Source organism: Sorex fumeus, unplaced genomic scaffold, assembly GCF_029834395.1.
Source record: "Sorex fumeus unplaced genomic scaffold, SorFum_2.1 ptg000124l, whole genome shotgun sequence".
Classification (NCBI taxonomy): domain Eukaryota; kingdom Metazoa; phylum Chordata; class Mammalia; order Eulipotyphla; family Soricidae; genus Sorex; species Sorex fumeus.
This window is the reverse complement of record NW_026606181.1, coordinates 2,525,158-2,547,076: the sequence shown is the minus strand read 5'-3', so window position 1 is coordinate 2,547,076 and position 21,919 is coordinate 2,525,158.

Genomic DNA, 21,919 nt, shown 5'->3' with positions numbered 1-21,919 from the left:
GTGATTATATGTGCCAGTGTCGAAAACGGCATGGTGAGATTCGTGCCTTCTTGTCTCGGTCAGACCAATGATGTCGTACTTGATCATTAGCGCTTGTACCATCAGGTCCTCGATGGATGCATCTGATGCTAGCGTACGTGCATTGAAAGTACAGACGATCATTTTTGTCTTCCTTCGTTGTGGCAGCCTAGGTCGGCCTTGAGATTTTGTTGGTCTCTGCTTTCTCATCCTTCTCAGTGCTACCATGTCGGTGAAGCCTTCAGGGTCAGGTGAATGAGACCAGTTGTAGTTACTGGTTTTGGCATATCGAATACACAGCGGATAGCTTGCCAGGCTCTTCCGTGCAGGCGGAATACACTTGGTAGCTTGCCAGTCTTTCCGAGAGGGATAGAGGCTTTTGGGGCGACCTCTAATCACCCTTGTAGGTGTTACCATATTTGAACCCTATCAAATATGATACGACAATTCCGGAAGATGGGTATTTAGTGTCTTATGATGTGTCACGCGGCTGCTTGTGGCCGCGCGGGTCCGGAAAGCGTCCTGGAGTGTGGCGAAGGCTGGGTAGTGGAAGTAGTGTCACAGAAGAATTGTTCCTCGGAACATGCGATAAAAGAGGTGTTTGAGGCGTCGGTGTCCTTGTCAACACAAACTTGGCCAAGAGCATTGATTCATTCGAATGCCTAACAACCCGAATCGGACGTTTACATTTGAATAGATGTGGCTCACTGCCTGCAGTTTCTATCTTTGTTGTCTACGCACCAATATCTCATTATGATGAAAGAGAAATCGAGAAGTTCTACATGGAGCTAGAGAAGTTCTATAAAGAAGACCACACCTTCTACAAGATCATTGTGGGTGATTTTAATGCCAAGATAGGACCGAGAAGATCAGCTGAAGAACTTCACATCGGGACCCATGGCCTAGAATGGAACGAACAGGGTGAGAGACTGTCTGAGTTCATCATATCGACCAAGACCATTCATGGTAACTCACAGTTCCAGAAGGCAGAATCTAAATGATGGACATGGGAGTCTCCCGGTGGATGATTCCACAACGAAATAGATCACATCATATTCAATCGACGGTTTTGCCTGACTGATGTCGCTGTTGTCCCAAAATTTTAAACGGGATCGGACCACCGTCTCCTTCGTGAAAATTCTACTTCACAGAGCGGGGAGAAAGGGCTGCAAAGTTCAAAAAGAGAACTCCCAGAATGACCACCAACTGGGAACTCTTTGGTACTATTGCGGCAACATGGGAAGATGCCATTGTTGACAACATTGACGAGGAATACGATCAACTGGTTCAGCACCTCCATGAATGTGCGAGGAACGCCAAGAGAGAGATAGCCACAAAAATTCGTCTATCTTCGAAAACTATTCAGCTAATTCGCCAGCGTGGTTTGGCGCATGCCTCAGGCAACCGCAAGCTAATGTCCAAGCTCACAAAGCAGTGCAGAGATGCGATCAAGGAAAACCTCAAAGAGAGAAGAGCAGAAGTACTGGTAGATGCGGCAGAAGCCGGGAAAAGTATTCGTAACACCCGCCTGTCCTTCGCCAACCATAAGACCAAGATGACTGCCCTCCGACATCCTGATGGATCCATCACATCCTCCAGAATGGCAATGGAGATTATCCATGACTTCTACTCAAATCTCTTCGATAGCCATGTCCACTTGCCGACATACCAAATTCCACAGGATGGATATGTCGTTCCCAACATTGTCCCTTCCGAAATCCGACACGCCATTTTGTCGGTAAAGAAACAAACAGCACCCAGCCCAGACAAGGTCAGACCTGAACACCTGAAGAACCTGCCTTCAGTACTCATCAATACACTGGCTCGGCTCTTCACTCGCTACCTATCTGAATGCAAGGTTCCGTCCCAATGGAAAACCAGCAGGACTGTACTACTGTTCAAGAAGGGAGACATCTATGACATTGGCAACTATCGCCCGATCTGCCTATTGTCTGTCATCTACAAGTTGTTCACTCGAGTCATCCTAAATAGGATTGGCAGAACACTAGATGAAGGACAACCATGCAAGCAAGCAGGGTTCCGCAAAGGATTCAGCACCATCGTCCATATCCACACAATAACCAAGCTCATTGAGGTTTCTCGGGAGTTCAAGACGCTGCTCTGTTTAACGTTCATTGATTTAAAGAAGGCCTTTGATTCTGTTGAGACGGAAGCGGTCATTGAAAGCCTAGCCAATCAGGGCATCCAATCCCAATACATCAGGATCTTCCGTGAGCTGTATTGCGGATTCACTACCAGAATCTCACCATTCTACAAAGAAGTGATCATTGATGTCAAGAGAGGGGTGCGGCAGGGTGATACCATTTCACCGAAACTCTTCAGTGCCACCCTCGAGAACATCATGCGACGACTGGAATGGGAAGGAATGGGAGTGAAGATAGATGGTCGGCAATTACACCACCTCCGCTTTGCTGATGACATTGTTTTAATAACACCAAACATCAGCCAAGCGGCACAAATGCTGGCCGACTTTGACCGTGAGTGTGGAAAGGTAGGACTACAGCTGAATCTTACGAAGACAAAGTTTATGAGAAACAGCCTTGTTCCTGACGCCCCATTCGCTCTCAATGGAACGACCATCTCTGAATGCAACAGCTATGTGTACCTAGGTCGAGAGGTCAACATGACAAATGACCTGGCACCCGAGCTTCGCAGGAGGAAGAGAGTGGCTTGGAACGCCTTCAAGAACGTTAAAAAAATAGCTAAGAGGACGAAGAACCTCTGACTCCGGGCACATCTCTTTGATTACACTGTTCTTCCTGCATTAACATATGCCTCAGAGACCTGGGCCCTACGCAAACAAGATGAGAACACTATTCAGGTCTCCCAAAGAAGAATAGAAAGAGCTATGCTTGGAATATCATGTTTCACTCAAATGAGAGAAAGAATCCGGAGTTCTGACATCCATCGACGATCAAGAATCAGGGACGCTGTCTCATTTGCCAAGGTGTTGAAAATCAGATGGGCTGGTCACGTAATGAGATTTAAAGACGACCGTTGGACTGGAGCTGTTACTGACTGGATTCCATGGGATGTCAAAAGACCGCGTGGCCGCCCACCTACCAGATGGTCAGACTTCTTCGTCAAGATCATGAACGATCGGTTTGAGGCCCTTCATGTTCCCGGAGCGAACAGATGCCATTGGGCTACACTAGCACGCGACAGGGACAAATGGAGACATTACTGGCGCCCGCTCGAGCAAATCGACGACTAACGGGAAGTTAAGTGATTAAGTGATATGTGCCAAGCTTGATAAAGCAAAATTTAAAAGCTTTTTATATACTAACAAATTAGACAAAAATGATAAAATTTTATCAAACATAACATTTAAATTATTTATTGTGAATTGAAAAAGTTGAATAATAAAATTAATTACCACTCCAAAACAGCAGAATAAATATAAACTTATTTTTCAAGTCAAGTAAAGCTCAAGTTTCACTTATATTTGTTCAGTTATAAGTGCATACTTATAACTGAGCCAGGGTAATTATTTTTATTTATTTATTTTGTTAATTTGTATTAGTGAAACACCATGAGGAACAGTTGCAGACTTACAAATTTTTGTGCTTGGGTTTCAATTATACAATGATTGAGTACCCATCCCTCTACCAGTGCCCATTTTCCACCACCACTGATCCCAGTATCCCTCCCACCCTCCACTCCCCATCCCACCCTGACTCTGTGGCAGGGCATTCCCTTTTGTTCTCTCTCCTTTTGGGTGCTGTGGTTTGAAAAAGAGGCATTGAGTGGCAATCATGCTCGGTCTATAGTCTACTTTCAGCATGCATCTCCCATCCTGGGAGGATCCTCCCAACACCCTTTATTTGGTGCTCCCTTCTCTATCTGAGCTGCCTTTTCCCTTAGCATATGCGGCTGGCGACCAAGCCATGAAGTGAACCTCTTGGTACTTATCTCGGCTATTCTTGGGTGTTAGTCTCCTATTTTGTTACTCTATGTTCCCCAGGTGAATGCAATCTTTCTATGTCTGTCCCTCTTTTACTGACTCATTTCGCTTAGCATGATACTTTCCATGTAGTACCACCTGTATGTAAATTTCATGACTTCACCTTTTCTAACAGCTACATAGTACTCCATTGTGTAGATGTACCAAAGTTTCTTTAACCAGTCATCTGTTAATGGGCACTCAGGTTTTTTTCCAGATTCTGGCTATTGTAAACAGTGGTGCAAATAACAAACAAGTGCAGATGTCACTTCGACTATAGTTTTTTTTGCCTCTCTGGTATATATTCCCAGGAGTAGTATTGCTGGGTCAAATGGGAGCTCAATTTCTAACTTTTTGAGAATCGACCATACTGTTTTTCAAAAGGGCTGAACCAGTTGTTATTCCCACCAGTAGTGAAGGAGGGTCCCTTTCTTGCGACATCCACGCCAACACCGGTTGGTTTTGTCCTTTTGGATGTGGGCCAGTCTCCGTGGTGTGAGATGATTATCTCTTTGTTGTTTTGATTCCAGCCTGATGTTTCCAGGGTAATTAAAAGATAATCTTCACGGGCCAAAGAGACAGTCCAGGACACATACCTTGCATGTAGCTGACCCAAGTTTGACAAGGTTTGATCAGCAGTACCACATATAGGCACTTAAGTACTGTCAGGATTGATCCCTAAACATAGAGCTGAGCTATAATTAAGCCTTGAGTACCACCAGGTGTGGCCCCCAAACAAACAAACAAACAAACAAATAAATAAATAAATAAATAAAATCTTAATTTAGAAAACTATAAGAACACACACATATGTAATTTGGGGACACATTGGCACTGTCAGGGATTACTCCTGGTTCTGTGCTCAGGGGTCACTCTTGATGGTGCTTGGGGGAATCATATTTAGGTACTGGGGATTAAACCCAGGTCAGCCAAGTAGGAAACAAATGCCTTACCTGCTATATTCTTTCTCCAGCTACATCTCCAACAACTGACCATCAGAAAGAAAATAATGAACTTGGAAATGTTTGATAATTGGTATGCAAATACTGACTTTTTGTGCTATTATAATTTTGGGTTACTTTTTCTTATTAAGTAACACTATGTTACATTATTTCATAATTAGTGTGATTATCAAAAATTGCCTTGCTCACCTTTTAATTAAATTTTAATTAATTAAATTTTATTTATTTTTTATTTTATTCACTTTTATTTAATTTTATTTTTGCCTTTTTTATGCTAAAGATCATACCCAAGGCATAGACTCTACATGGTGCAACTATAGCTCCGGTTCATCATTTCTGATAGGCCTTTTTAGAGCAAAATTTTACATCACTGTGCAAGGTTACTTTCTAAGTATTAAAATATTTGATTACTTAATCCACTTTCAGTATAAATGACTATGCAATGACTTAGTGAAAGGATTAAGAATAAACCGGCTCAATAGTCTGAGTTTGTGCTTTCTCCTCACGCGTGGGGTCTGAGTTTGATCTGTGGTAACACATGATTCCATCCCAGTCAAAACTTGGAAAGTCCCTGAGCACTACAGCTTGTGAAACAAGTAACAAGCACAAATCAGAAAGAGAAAAAGAGCGAAGAGAAAAGGAAGGAAGGAAGGAGAGAGGAACAGAGGGAGGGAGGGAAGAGGGGGAAGAAAGGGCCATGTATTACCATGAACACAGTAAATAGAGTCTTCAGGGTAATATGTCAATGGTGAAAATAAATCATAAATAGCATGATAGTGGAGTTACATCATGGAGAATTGCTATATAGAACTTAAAGGAATCCGTTTAGTTTAACTTAATTCACAAATATTTTTAGTTGGCCTCAAGTGTTATTAGCATGGTCATTGTTTTTGACAAAATACTGTCTTTTAAACTTATGTGATCCAAATTAGTCTAATTCATCAAAGTAGTTATTACTTGTACTCTTTTCAACAAAATATATCTATAAATATGCAACTTTCATCCTGAATTAAAAGGATAAAAACCTAAATATAATCTGCAAGTCAATTAAATAGTATCTGTTATTTATAATAAAAAGATTAAATTCTTCGTTTCTTAAATTGTTTTAGAAATTGTTTTAATATTAGATCTTACTGAATCATCTGGTTATGAACAATTATTGTGGATATTTCAGCCTCTGTAAAAATAGTGATGGACTCATCTGTGTACTGAGGATGACACTGTTTGTAGCTCTAACTTCCTATACTTGGAAAACAGCCCATACTAAGCAAATGTTATTATTAGCCATTATTAAACATTATTGATAGATCTTCATGAGGTCACTTTGCCAGGATATTTTCAAGCCACTGTTGTCTAAGTAAAAGCTTTTATTTGAACTAGAATATAATTTCCAACCTTTAGGTATTTATACACAACAAACCACTGATTCCCGGTTGGGTGTCCAAATTATTATGAATGCTCCAGAAAAAAACTTTGCATATACTAAATTGTAGTGCTCATTTCCTAGGGAATTCCTTACAACTTCTTCAACCCAAGTAAAAAATATCCAATTTATTCAGAAAGATAAAGAGGTTCGATCAGGACAAGGTTTGATACCCATATCCCTAAAGAAAAAAAAAGTTACGCTTTTTAAAAAATAAACTTTATGGGCACAAATTTTGAAAAACATTATATTGTATCAATATATTTAATGTCATAATACAAATTAGAGAGCGGTATTAACCTTAATTTTCACTTTAAAATATGAATTGGTACTAGTAGAAATTGATATATTTAGATTTCATGTGGCAAGCTAGTAACTTGGCTTAAATCAGAACTAAGGCTTGCAAGCTACTTACCCAGAACCCATACAATAATTCTTGAAGTGTCTCCTTTATATAATCACAACAATGCAAATAAATCCTATGAAAGATATTTGTCTTTGGTCCAGAAATATCTGCAATTATAAAAACCCCTTGCTTTCCAACCACAGTGACCATGAGATTTATGAGATTCATTGGGAAAGGGGTTGCACTTTAGAATATTGCAATACTCTGTCAGCACTAAAAAATTAATGATACAAAAAAAGTCTGCAAGACAAAAAAGTAATGGAAACACTCCATCGTTCAATAATGACTCTGGTATTTAGTATTTCAAGATGGCTAAGATTGTTTGTAATGCATCATTCTGCTAAAATGAAAGAGTGCTTTAAAAAAAAAAAAAAGAGGAGCCGAGGTGTTTTTTAACAAGAAATTGAAAAAGGTCTCAATATTGTCTCAGCAAATGAAGCAACCACAGCCATTTTCCTCTTAAACTAATATGCTGGGAGAGGTATGAAAGGCAGCAGCTTTCTATAATTACAGGATGCAAAAAGCTAATTGTTTGATATGGTGAAGTTTGTTTAAGAGATTTGGAAAGGTAGCATTCAAATTTATATCTAATTATCTTAATTCATCAGGGACACTATTAATGTTTCAAATATCATTGGATTGTTTTCAAAAAATGTTACTGTGCTATTGAATTTTTCGTCTATGTTTCAGACACAGTTCATGGAAACAGATCCATTTTATACTGAGCAATTCCAAACAAAAGAACTAAGGATTGAGAATAACAAAAGAATTTGGAAAGCTTGAGAAATTAGAAAAACAGGTTCACCCCGTAGCAGAAATAAAGTTAGTTTCTCTAGTCTAAAAGAAAATAATAGTAAAATTCTTGCTTGGATATAGGAACATCTACTTATGCTACATATGTACACAATTAAAGATACATGCGGACAATATATTTTCCATAATGTCTAATGAACACACCTATAACTGGATCTCTTACAGCAACTAAACAATATCTATGTATAATGAAGTTCTGTGTTTATTTGTGCGATTAATAAAAATTCAGTGACTGCAATAATTTTTGGAAAGGATATGATTTTATTAGAATCACCAGCATGAAAGTTGTTTCTTTGTGTAAATATATTATTAATCACTTATATTGTAACTACTGCTTCAAGACTCTAGATACAAAAGATCCAGGGATATAATTCAGACAAATTCCTTCATGGTGTACATATTTAGTGGGAGCAAACCAAAGAGAAAAAGCACTTGTATACCAGTAATTTCAAGCAGTTGCAAGTACATTTCTATTAAATAAAGCCAATTGAAATATGATTGGAGTAAAGGGCAAGAAAGGAGTGGAACTTTATAATTCAAGAGAAAATACCTCGATAGAGTCTAGTATAGCATTGTTTTGTCCTTTCTCCCTTACCACAAGGAGCTTAGGTTTATCGGGTCATACCCATCCCAGTGCTCCCAGTCACTCCCATTCTTTTGTTTATCTGTAATTACTTCTCTATGCTCTCTTCCCCAAACAGATAGTCAGCTTATTCCCCTAATCAGATTCTGTTAATTTGTAAGGTCAGATCTTTCTAGGACATTGAACTTGTATTATAAGTTAATATTGGCTTTCTCTTCTCCTTATGTCTTTTGAATAGTTTACTTTAAGGCAATGTCCTTTTATATAGACACAAGGTAAGGTAAAAGGTAAAGGCCCTCCCGTTGATCGTCGATTTGCTCGAGCGGGCCCAGTAACGTCTCCATTGGAGACTTTGTTGTTACTGTGTCTGGCATATCGAATACGTCACGGGGAGCTTGCCAGGCTCTGCCGTGCGGGCGAGATACTCTCGGTAGCTTGCGGGGCTCTCCGAGAGGGGCGGAGGAATCGAACTCGGGTTGGCCATGTTGGCTGCTTGTAAGGCGAACGCCCTACTGCTGTGCTATCACTCCAGCCCATAGACACAAGAAGACAATTAATATTATGCTTTTGTAACTTGCGATTTAATTGGCTTCGGATATTATTCATTCCCTGGGCATCTGCTTTCTCAATTTAAGCCTCAGTAGCCCTCAATTCCTAGCTTCCCTAAAAACAGGGTCCCAACGAGGGACTGGATGGAACCAGGGCAAGCGGTAAGCTATGTGCTACCCTGGCATGGAGATGGGCCTGGCCAAAGTGCCACAATTCTTAACTATAAGTTAAGAGTTTGATTATGGACAAATGCTGTCATGATCCAAAAATAATGATGAGACTAGGACACTGCTAGGGATAGGAAAGACTAATCTGGCCCAAGCACTGTAGTCTGATAGTCTGAGATCGGGATGACCCCAGGAGAGCAATTCTATAAGCTTAATGCATCTTTTACTGTGTCCATACAAAATGATTAATATTATGAACGCTTATAATTTTGTTGGACAAGGAGAGGAGAAACAAATCCACGGGATTCTACCCTTGGGTGGGTGGTCCTGTTGAAAGAGAATCTGTCCTAGAAGCAGCACCTCCTGAGAGGAAGAACTTTAACCCTTTTGATTGCGACCACACCTATGTGTAAGCCCAGCCCCTTAAGGTTGTGGGGATTTAACTAGACTGTAAGAGTGGGCTTGGGGGGTGGGGATCAAGGGCAAGATCCAGAGTGAGAGCCAGGAGAGAGGGGTTCCAGATCGATCGGGGCCCGGGAGAGAGAGATAGGAGTGAGATTGGAATAAACTGTGACTGAGACCAACCAGCCTGGCTCTCGTTCCTTCCTTCGCCTGCCCTTGGCCAACAACAGTCCTGATCCAGGCCACACACAGCAGATCTAGAGCACTGAATGCGGTTGGTGAGATAGAGCTGTCTAGAGAGCCCGCGAACACACAACCTTCAGCGTGCAGAGTTTTATACAATAGAGAATAATGTTGAAGCTGGATTATGAATGCTGATTATTATCTAATTATATAGCCCATGGAAGAACTGTGCAGTTAACTAAGGATCAAGTATAAACCTCCAGGAATAGAAAACAATTTAGGTTTTTTAAATGTCTCTTTGAAACTTTAGCAAACTTCTGCTGTTATTTGCTTTCTCATTGGAACATAGGCGTAGTGTTACTATTACAGGTCTAAAAATTCAGATTCTTTTGCTTAAAGTAATTTTAAATGTTCTAATTTCTTTGTTCCTGTTTTGTAGCCACAACCAGTGGCACTCAGGGCTTACTCCAGGCTCTGCTCTAAGGGATCATTTCTGGCAGGTGCTAGGTACCTATAGAGTTGCCAGGTATCAAACCGAAGTCTCCTGTGTGCAAGACAAGAGCCTTATCTGCTATACAATCTCTTTGGTTCTGGTATAATGTACCCTTAAATCATTTTCCTCTATTCCTGGTTCTATATAATTACATTAAAATAAATAACTCTACGCCCAAATACGCTTAAATTTGGGGGGGCAAAATAAAGTGGTACTATTGTCTTCAGAAGACATTTTATAATAAAGAATAAATTTTAGTAGCTCCATTTTTTGCTCAAACACATTCATATGAAATAATTTTCTACTATAACACTACAAAAAATTACCAGGACTATAACCAATTCAAAAATTAATTTACTATAATTTAATTTATCATATATCTACAAAATTTTATAAATATAATTTAATGATTATAAAATAATTTGTGTACTTATATGTATATTTAATGCAAATTAAAATAAGAAAATAAAATTGCTATTAATAATTGTAATGTAATTGTAATGGTGACGTTTTCGCTATGTGATAAAACACCTTAATTTGAAAATTTTAGAGCATTTTAATTGTATATATGTATATACATTTTTTCCTTGCTTTTTGGGTCACACCTGATGATGCACAGGAATTACTCCTGGCTCATGCTCTCAGGAATTACTCCTGGTGATGCTCAGAGAACCATATGGGACCAATTGAACTCTAGCACCCTAAATGTATATTTTGATGCTTCATCATGCAATATAATTTTTAATTTATGGAATTATCTTATTAAAACAATGTTTATTTTCTGTAGTTGTTTAACAACAAAGTCTACACACAAATTTGTCCTTAAATTTTCTTTAATGCAATTAAGAGTTGCATGAAGAAATTTGAGAGATCAAAACAACTTTTAAATTTCACGTTGTATTTAAAAATTTAGTATACATATATTCTATGCTATATAAATAGAAAGTATAAACTCTAGTATGGTCATATACTTCTTAAATTTTAATTTGTTTTTTAAAGTGCACCATATGTTATTCCAATTTAAGATAGATGGAAAATCTAACAATTGTTCTTATCCCACTAGTATTAAAAAAGTAAACTGGGTATTTTTTTCTGTAATCAAGCAGTCAGTAAGGGAGACTTCACATTGCACATGAAGTCATTTGATATTAAAAACATTTAATTAATTCCACAGTGAATTGCAAACGTATTACTTCTATTAAATGTTTTATTAATTAGAGTACACCACACACAGTGAGGGTGAAATAAACTTCTTTCTTCTACATCATTAAACAATAGACGTTTAAAAACAAAGTTTTTTTTTTTTTTTTACAAAGAAAGTCTATAATTGGAGATGAAAACTTACAGGGGATCAACAGAGCCAGTTTCACATGTGCCCCCAAGCTCTGCTTACTCCCTACTCTCCCAGGTGAGCTTAATCTCCTAGCTGACATCTTAACATCTCTACTCATCAAATCTCACATTGCTCAAAGTCATTGGATGAAGATGGGTAGGAAAGGAAAAAAGCAGTTCCCTGCCTAATCGTTTAGAGACTGGCAGGAAGCAGGGGTGGGGGTGGGGGGGGTGGGGGTGTGGTATCTAATTAGAAAAATTCATCCTCCGCACAGCATGAGCACGACAAAACCAAAGGTATTTTAAAAGCCCACCAAGTTGAATGAGTTAAAACATGATTGTCACCCATTGCCTCTTGCAAACCACAGCACCCAATAAGAGAGAACAAAAGGAAATGCCCTGCCACAGAGACAGCGTGGGATGGGGGGGGGGGTGGAGGGTGGGAGGAATACTGGGATCCGTGGTGGTGGGAAATGGGCACTGGTGGAGGGACGGGTATTTGATCATTGTATAATTGAAACCCAAGCACAAAAATTTGTAAGTCTACAACTGTACCTCAGGGTGCCTCACTAATAAATATTAAAAAAAAAAAACATTAACCCAAAGACTCACCTAGCTCCAACCAGGTCTGTAAATTCGCAAAGAATCACTTGAGTAACACCATGGTGAGGATGTTTCATGAGCTCAGAGAAACCATAGTGCAGGTGGTTAATAAATTCAGTGGAAGTATGGGAGCTGAAGTGAGAAAACTACAAACAGAAATGACAGAAATAGATTTTGGCACTGAGTGTGGCATTCACTCATGGTGCTTGTGATTCCCCTCTAGTAGACCAAGGAAGGTTTGTTTGCTCCTAGTTTGCTAAGGGATCCTATAGGTTTTCACTAAAAGGTTGGAATTTAATTTATACTGAAAGTCTGTATCAGTCTGATCAGGTTTTTATATCTATAGAAATTGTTATTATAATTCTATAGTTATCAATGTATATACTTAAGCAATATATATAATATCATGTTCTTTAAGATAAATCTGATTGTCCTTTATTAGGATAAAATACACTTTTATAGATCTATTCAGATTTTCCCCTTTAAGTGTTGTTCATTCTCTTCACTGGTACTAAATTGTGTATTTGTAGGACTTATCAAGGAAGGAAGGAAAGAAAGAAAGAAAGAAAGAAAGAAAGAAAGAAAGAAAGAAAGAAAGAAAGAAAGAGGGAAGGAAGAAGGGAAGGAAGGAAGGAAGGAAGGAAAGAAGGAAGGAAGGAAGGAAGAAAGGAAAGAAGGAAGGAAGGACTGAACTCTGAAAGCAAAGATTTGTATTGCTCATTCTCCATATCTATGCATAATCTAAGCTCATCTTGCCAAAACCTCACAGATGACTATGGTTAGAAACACAAAGTCATGGTGTTTCTAAAGATCCATGTTCAAATCGTAATTAAGTCTCCAACTGAATACTATCTGACAGTTCCTTATTCCCTGAGCCAATTCATTCAGTATTCTCATTTCTAAGTTATGTATCCTTCTAAATTCCATTTACGCTTTTTATTAATGGCTAATAACTTCTGTCTCACAGTCAAAACAGTAAATAGACATTAGCCAACTATAATAATCCATTTCCATTTGTGCTTCTACTCTCTCCCTTCATTTTTGACCATGCTTCTGTCAAATTAAGCATCCATCCTGATGCTTTAGATCTTGTATTTAATGTTTTCTTAAAGGGATTTGCTCTGTAATTCTTTCCTCTCTCTAATGTCATTAGTATTCCACCTCACCAGTTTCTTCTTATGAGAACACAAACTAACATTATTTTTATAAAATAATAATTCCCTTCCCTTAATCCATTTCACTACATTATATTTCAATTGCCATTAATAGTAAAACAATTCCCCAAAGGGAAGACTACGCTCATCATTCTCAATGTCTCACCTTTTGTTTTCTCTTTTGAATATTCTAATTATGCTTTGATACCATGTGAAATACTCTTTTAAATTACTGCTTTGCAAAATTCAGTTGTAGATGTTTAATTCATATATTACAAAAATTAGCAGCATGACTTGCTTTATTTTTTAAAGTATAATTATTGCTTTGCTTATTTATTATCTTTGTAACAAGTAAATTCAAAGATGAATAAAGAAATAATGATCTACCACACATTCTTATCTCCTGAGATATTAAACAGCTTTCATCTAAGTTTCATTATATTTCTTCATTGGTGTATCATTCAATCTTTTATTATCATAAATAGAATCTGTACAATGTAATTTGGTTTTAAAAATTGGAGCCATGCTTCTTATTTATGTAGATTTAACTTTGTCTTAAAATGTGAGAATAACACTTCAAACAAAGATATAACAGATTTATTTCAGTTTTTCCTCTTTTGTAGGTCTGTTTGATTTCCTGTATCAAGAACAATGTAGCATGATCAATATATTTGTTAATAAATATATATGTCCGCATTACGGAAGTCAGAACTTAAAACAAAAGGCTAAATTCATGGTTTACCATTTTAGGAGTACGAATAGAGGGATAATAGGAAGGACTAAGAGTTAGAGATAAACTACTGAATTTATCACTGCTTCACAATCACAAAATCACAAATCATCCTGTTATTCGTCGATTGCCTCGAGCAGGCCCCCAGTAACGTCTCCTTCGTCCTAGCCCTGAGATTATATTCAAGGCTCTTTAGGAGAATGAGACCCATCATTGTTACTGGTATTTGGCATATTGGGTACGCCACGGGGAGTTTGCCAAACTCTGCCGTGTGGGCTGGTTACATTCGGTAGATCACTGCTTAGTACCTTCTTTCTCAATCTTTTGAGATTCATTTTAGGAACTGTGTGACTTTCTGAATATGAGGGGATAAAACCTATTTATCTACCAGGTCCTCTTGCTTGTTTCACAGAAGTTTGCTTCACAGAGAATTGAGTCCTTTATCCTGTTGGGTTGACCATACATACGTTTTTACTAATTCCCAAGATATAAATGCCATCCTGCTATCAACTGTAAATCTCTAGAGTTATAAGTCAGAAGGATATAAAAATGGAGCCAAAGTAAAACATAGGCCAGATCATAATTGTGTGGTCCTAGTTGTTTGCATAAAACTCACCACACATATATATGTGATAAATTAAGCCAACACAATATAATAGATGCAGAAGGGATACTCAGTAACATACTGAGTATGTTACTACTGCACTACTCCCGTATTATTTTCATCTAATTCTAGAGTATCTTTTGGGAAAGCAGCTGGTGACAATCTTTTTTAGAAAGTTAACATATGATGATCATCAAAATAAGTTATATTTCTCAGAACTTCAACAGGTCCCAGAAGCACAAACTGTATTCAAAATCTTTTTCACTTATTATTTCCTGAATATTTAGTCAGGGCTTTAATGGAATGAACTATTAGGTACCAAGAGTTTGTCAAACTGCGGTTCCTATACCTACCTAACCATTATTATCTCTGGATACAAAGAGTCCAGTTAATCCTACATGCTCCATACATGTTCCTTCCTTACAACCCAAGGAGAAAAAAGCAACACGTTTGTTATGATCTTGGCAGATATCCCTCCTCCTATCTAGCAGTTTCTTTCCTTTGGTCTATGGGCACGTGTAACCTAAAAGAGTCAAATTATCATCACAGTTTCAAGTTCAATAAAAATTTCCTTAGATAGGAGCTAGAATTTCAGATCCACAAAAGCCTGAATTTTGGTGATTAGAGATCTATTAATGTAAGCTTATAAGAATAAATAATCTTTTATTCTTCGACTAGTGTTTCCATTAGGAACAAGCACCACAGCATATTGGTTGTTCACCCAGCACCTCTCCTGCATTAGAAACTGTCAATTCTTTTTATTCCATTAGGATTCAATTCATTCTTCTGGGTAATAGTGCACAGACTTAGACTAAGAACCAGGTGGCATTGTGTTCCTGTTTTTGCCTTACTCTCCCTCATCAAATGAGATCAGCAGTGTGAAACAATATTATAGCAGATGTAGTGGCTAAAAGTCAAAAGTTTCGCTGTCTACTTAGAGAGTTTCTTCTGTGATAGATGTTCTCTGCAGGGATGCATAGACCTGCCTGATGAGCAGTCCCCAAGTTCCACCCACCTATTTTTACCCAGACTTCCTTCTCCCAGATTTTTTAATAAAACTAGAAATCCTTTTCCAAGTAATTGTATATAACATCTTAAGGACTTGCAATGTAGTTATTCTGCTGAGGATTTTCAGAGCACTATACTATTTTCTTATCATTCATAAAGAACTAGAAAATCATAGAAACTTCTTCATCATACAAGCAGTATTTAGAGAGCCTCTCCATAGACTTGTCTTGATCTCTTGCTCTGTGCTCACTGAAAATTGAATATGCTAACAATAATAAAAACTTATTGTACTTATAATTCTGATATTGGCTGTCTCCAAATCCAGAGACTCCCACTATGCTCAGTTTCTTATTTTTAGTGGTAAATAGAAGAGTTTGTAACTACCAACATTCTCCAAAAATTTATTTATTTATTTATTTATTTTTTTTAGATTTTTATTAGTGAAACACCATGAAGTAAAGTTGTAGACTTAACACATTTTTGTGCTTGGGTTTCAGTTATACAATGATCCAGTACCCATCCCTCCACCAGTGCCCATTTCCATCATTTACATTTTTAAAAAAATTTTTGTTAGTGAAATACCATGAGATACAGTTGTGGATTTACAAATTTTTGTGGTTGGGTTTCAATTGTACAATGATCACTCATCCCTCCACCAGTGCCTACCCTCCAACAACACGTGTCCTAGTATCCCTCCCAGCCCCTATCCCCCCATCCCACCCTGCCTCTGTGGCAGGGTATTCACTTTTGTTCTCTCTCTCCATTTGGGTGTTGTGGTTTGCAAAAGAGGCACTGAGTGGCAATCATGTTTGGTCTGTAGTTCTACTTTCAGCATGCTTCTCCCATCCTGGGAGGATCCTCCCAACACACTTTATTTGGTGTTCCTTTCTCTCTTTGAGCTCCCTTTTCCCCTAGAGTGTGTGGCTGGCCTCCAAGCCATGGAGCAAAACTCCTGGTATTAATCTCGGCCACTCTTGGGTGTTAGTCTCCTATTTTGTTACTTTAAGTTCCCCAGATGAATGTAATCTTTCTATGTCTATCCCTCTCTTTCTGACTCATTTCACTTAACATGATAATTTCCATGTAGTACCATTTGTATGTAAATTTCATGACTTCATTTTTTCTAACAGCTACATAGTACTCCATTGTGTAGATGTACCAAAGTTTCTTTAACCAGTCATCTGTTCTTGGGCACTCAGGTTTTTTCCAGATTCTGGCTATTGTAAAGAGTGCTGCAATGAACAAACCAGTGCAGATGTCACTTCGACTATACTTTTTTGCCTCTCTGGGATATATTCCCAGGAGTGGTATTGCTGGGTCAAATGGGAGCTCAGTTTGTAATTTTTTGAGAATCGTCCATACTGTTTTCCAGAAGGGCTGATCTCCAAAAATTTAGAGTTAAAAATATTTCATAGAAGTGGCAAGTTCTTAATTTTCTACTAAGAACTTACAACATATTTGTAACATTACAAATAGCATATTTGTAACATTCATGTTTGCATCCAACTAGGGAGTTTAAGGCTTTTGACACTTCTCACCAGCTCAACTTCGCATAGTAATATGGAGGAAACTGTGATGTTCTAAGAAAAATGGTAATGGTTTTTTATTTTTCTTGTAAAAATTATATATTTTATTGCTCTTGGGCACTGAATTTTATACACACCACGGGTTTTTTACCACTTGGGCAACTCCTCGCCCCCTACCCTCCAAGAAAAGATCTGCATCACTTGATTCTTCACAAAATTGGATACTGAAAACACACTAATTTCATAGCCACCCTCAAATTATAGAGATTGTATTGATTTGCTCCAGTAAGATATTCCAGACACATTGGAGCTGTGATTAGGTCTACTACTAGTTTAAATTTATGGTGGTATATTTTCATCCATTAAAACACACCCCTTTTTTATTATACAGGGGGCATGTAAATGAATTTGAATTAGGATGGTAAAGTAAGAAACTGATACTTGAATTATTTACCTTTTTGCTTGTTATTTGGCAATATTTTAGTAAAGTAAAGTACAAATGAAGGATTTTGTATTCAACTAAGCAATCTTGCAAGCAAAAAACTGAAGACCAAAAATAATTGAGTCTGTATAAAAACAGTGTTGTTCATAGGATCACTTTGAGTAGAATATATTAGAGTTGGGCTATAATAAATACCCAAGTTACATGTAGCTATAAAACTTTAATTGAAATTAATTAAAAAAATATAAAATTCAGTGCTTCCATCATGCTAGTCAGATTTTAAGGTCCATTCACCAATAACCCATTCACAAGTGCTTACAGTATTAAAGAGTACACAAACTGAATATTTTCATTATCACAGAACAGTACATTGTACATGCTCTGTGCCAGAGGACAGGCTTCATTGGACACATAAGATTAGGAAATTTCAGCAGCTATGGAAAGTCTTGAATATATTAAGTAGCTGGAAAAAATCACATCCATTCAACACTACACATATTATTTCTACTTGGAAATAAAACTAAACCAAGAGAGGAAAAAAAGAAAAAGTAGCAATAATACAACAGTTTATTTTTAATGAGAAGGAAATAGGAAAAGGTGATGGGAAATACAAAAATTTAGGTGACTGTTCTAAATAATAAGTGGGAAGCAAAATATACCATTGTAAACTTGGTTTATCAAATAGAACTTAAGTGCCTGAATGGCCACTGAGATTTGGAGATATAGCTCAGTGGAAGAGTGTATGTACTGCATGTGTGATAAAAATCTTATAACTGATACAAAGAATTAATAAAAATAAAAGATAAACATTAAGATAACCTCACTAAGTAAAATTTGTTGTTGAGAGATAATAAGAGTTAGGTAGAGATAAATAGAAAACATACGTAGTTTACATTGCTATCAATATGAAAGGAGTACAGGTGTAGCATCTAGAATAAAAATGTAAGCTGCAAACATTATTAAATACAAAACAAGAAACAAACCACATATTTAAACATTCCATTTTGGAGTTTTTGTTGTTTTTGTTGTGTCATACTCAGTGATGCTCACGGGGTACTCCTGGATATGCACTCAGGAATTACTCCTGGTGGTGCTTTGGGGGCATGTGAGATATCAGAGATTAAATCCCGGTCAGCCATGAGCAAGGTAAAAGCCCTGTCCTATGTAGTATCCCTCTGGCTCCCAACAGTTTTCTATGAAAATAATTATTCACATGTATACTAATGATATTGATCATGTAAATAAGGATGAGTCATTGATTAAAATAGTTTCCAGATTGACTTTCAAAAAATAAAAAAAAAAACCTGCTCTATGCTATACACATGCAAATAAAACTTGTAATTAAGAGGTGCTAAGAATTGTCACTGTCTTGTCACTGTCACTGTCCTCCCGTTGTTCATCTATTTGCTAAAGTGGGCCCAGTAATGTCTCCATTGTGACACTTGTTACTGTGTTTGGCATATCGAATGCGCCACGGGTAGATTGCCAGGCTCCGCCGTGCAGGCGAGATACTCTTGGTAGCTTGCCAGGCTCTTTGAGAGGGGTGAAGGAATCGAACCCAGATCAGCTGCATGCAAGGCAAACCTGTATTAAGAATTAACTGTCACTGTCCTCCCATTGTTCATTGATTTGCTCGAGCAGACCCAGCAACGTCTCCATTTTGAGACTTGTTGTTACTGTGTTTGGCATATCGAATACAACATAGGTAGTTTGCCAGGCTTTGCTGTGTGGGCGAGATACTCTTGGTAGCTTGCCGGGCTCTCAGAAAGGGGCGGAGGAATGGAACTCTGGTCGGCCGGGCTGGCTGTGTGCAAGGCAAATGCCCTACCACTGTGCAATCACTCCAGCCCAAGAGTTAACAGGTGAAAAAAAAGCTCAGGACAATTGCAAACAATAGGAAATGAAGTTATCTGTTATCAGACAGTCTAAATTTCAATGAAAAGCACTGAATGGAATAACATGAAATCTTTAGAGGTTAAAAGTTAAATGATCTGGATGTGGCGAGAAAGGGACACTCCTTCACTGTTGGTGGGAATGTCCACTGGTTCAGCCCTTCTGGAAAACAGTATGGACGATTCTCAAAAAATTAGAAATTGAGCTCCCATTTGACCCAGCAATACCACTCCTGGGAATATATCCCAGAGAGGCAAAAATGTATAGTCGAAGTGACATCTGCACTTGTTTGTTCATTGCAGCACTCTTTACAATAGCCAGAAACTGGAAGAAACCTGAATGCCCAAGAACAGATGACTGGTTAAAGAAACTTTGGTACATCTACACAATGGAGTACTATGTAGCTGTTAGAAAAGATGAAGTCATGAAATTTACATACAAGTGGTACAATATGGAAAGTATTATGCTAAGCGAAATGAGTCAGAAAGAGAGGAATAGACGTAGAAAGATTGCATTCATCTGGGGGATATAAAGTAACAAAGTATGAGATTAATACCCAAGAATAGCTGAGATCAGCACCAGGACGATTACTCCATAACTTAGAGGCCAGCCGGGTATCCTAGAGGAAAGGGCAGTTCAGATAGAGAAGGTAGCACCAAATAAAGGATGTTTGGAGGATCCTCCCAGGAGGGGAGATGCACGTCGAAAGTAGACTATGGACTGAACATGTTTGCCACTCAATGCCTCTTTTGCAGACCACAACACCCAAAAGGAGAGAGAGAACACAGGGGATTGCCCTGCCACAGAGACAGGGGGGATGGGGGGATGGGGGTGGGAGGGATATTATCCATGGTGGTGGAAAATGGGCACTGGTGGAGGGATGGGTATCTGATCATTATATAATTGAAACCAAAGCACAAAAAATTATAAATTTACAACTGTAAAAAAAATAAAATAAAATAAAGGGGAAAAAACATTTTCAATCATCTTAGTAAATATTTTTATATAAACACCATTTGGACATATAAACCATATATTTATAGGATAAATCTTTTAAAACATAAAAAAAAAGTTAAATGATCTCAGTATTAACTTACATGCTTCCAAAACATATTAAAAGAAAGAGAACTTTACAAAAATTTCCTACAATAATTGATACTAGTTTGCTTAATATTGGAGGCAATTCTTATTATTGATTATAACACAATTATTATAATGCAAATTAATAATGCAAATAAAATTTAATGCAAATAAAATTATAATTATAGTGCAAATTAATTTGCATTATAATGATTGTTATGCAAATAAATTTCTTTATAGAAATGTGGAACTTGTTTTAAGTTAAAATTTCCATTTTTTCTCTAAGCTGCCATGTTAGGACTTTCATGTGAAAATTCAGCAGTCTAGCTCAACAACCCAGTTCAATTTCCTATCAGTTATCAGGAAACAATACTCACTCATTGATTTCTCTTTTAAATGACTAAGAAAGAACCAACACCTTGTTTTCTCCTTATTAATAATTAAGACAGAAACAGGAAGACCATGTGCAAGAGTTAAATAAAAATCTATACTCCAACTTTCTGCCCATTGACTCTAGTCAATCACATAAAAAATTCAAACAAATGTCCCATGATTACCTAACTCACTCCCCTGCTTGTTCTTTCAAATTTCCTGGTAGAACATATCTTAGAACTGTCCCTTTGTTGTGGAACCAAATTGTGGTTTCTGTTTCTGAACACATGCCTTCTTTATTATATTATACATTGATTATTTCTCAGGAGGCAAGAAGCACCTTGACCATTAGTAATGGCAACTGAAATTTTGCATTGAGAATTATTCTGAGTGTACATCTAGATGAATATTTTGACCAAAAAATATTCTTATCAAGACAAATCTAAGCTGGTTTGGTTAAATAATAACTCCTTGCTTATAAAAAAGAAAAATATGAGGAAAAAGAGACAACTTTTATTTGATGTTTGTGTTTATGCACGTATTCATATGGTAGTTTGTGATAGTACTTACCATAGATAATCATGACATACATAATAAATGTATTTATAATAATAAATTTAAAGTTATTCAAAGTACATTTCCCTTAAAATTTTACTAAGCTGCAGTCCTGAATAAGGAAGTAATGTATTTTATAAGGGCTGGAGTGATAGCACAGCGGTAGGGCATTTGCCTTGCATGTAGCTGGCCTGGCCAAGCCGGGTTCGAATCCTCTGCCCCTCTCGGAGAGCCCGGCAAACTACCGAGAGTATTTCGCCCGGACGGCAAAGCCTGGCAAACTAACCCTGACGTATTCAATATGCCAAACACAGTAACAACAAGTCTCACAATGGAGATGTTACTGGGCCCGCTGGAGCAAATCGATGAATAAAGGGAGGACTGTGATGGTGACCATATTTTATAAATAAGCAAGACAGTTGTATCATATTTAACAATGCAACAAAACTTGGAATTCAATCTGGGTTATTATATACATATTGGAATGACTGCTTAAAAAATTCTGAGTGATAGCACAGCGGTAGGGCGTTTGCCTTGCACGCAGCCAACATGGTTGACCTGAGTTTGATTCCTCTGCCCCTCTTGGAGAGCCCAGCAAGCTACCGAGAGTACCTCACCCGCATGGCAAAGCCTGACAAGCTACCCGTGGTGTATTCG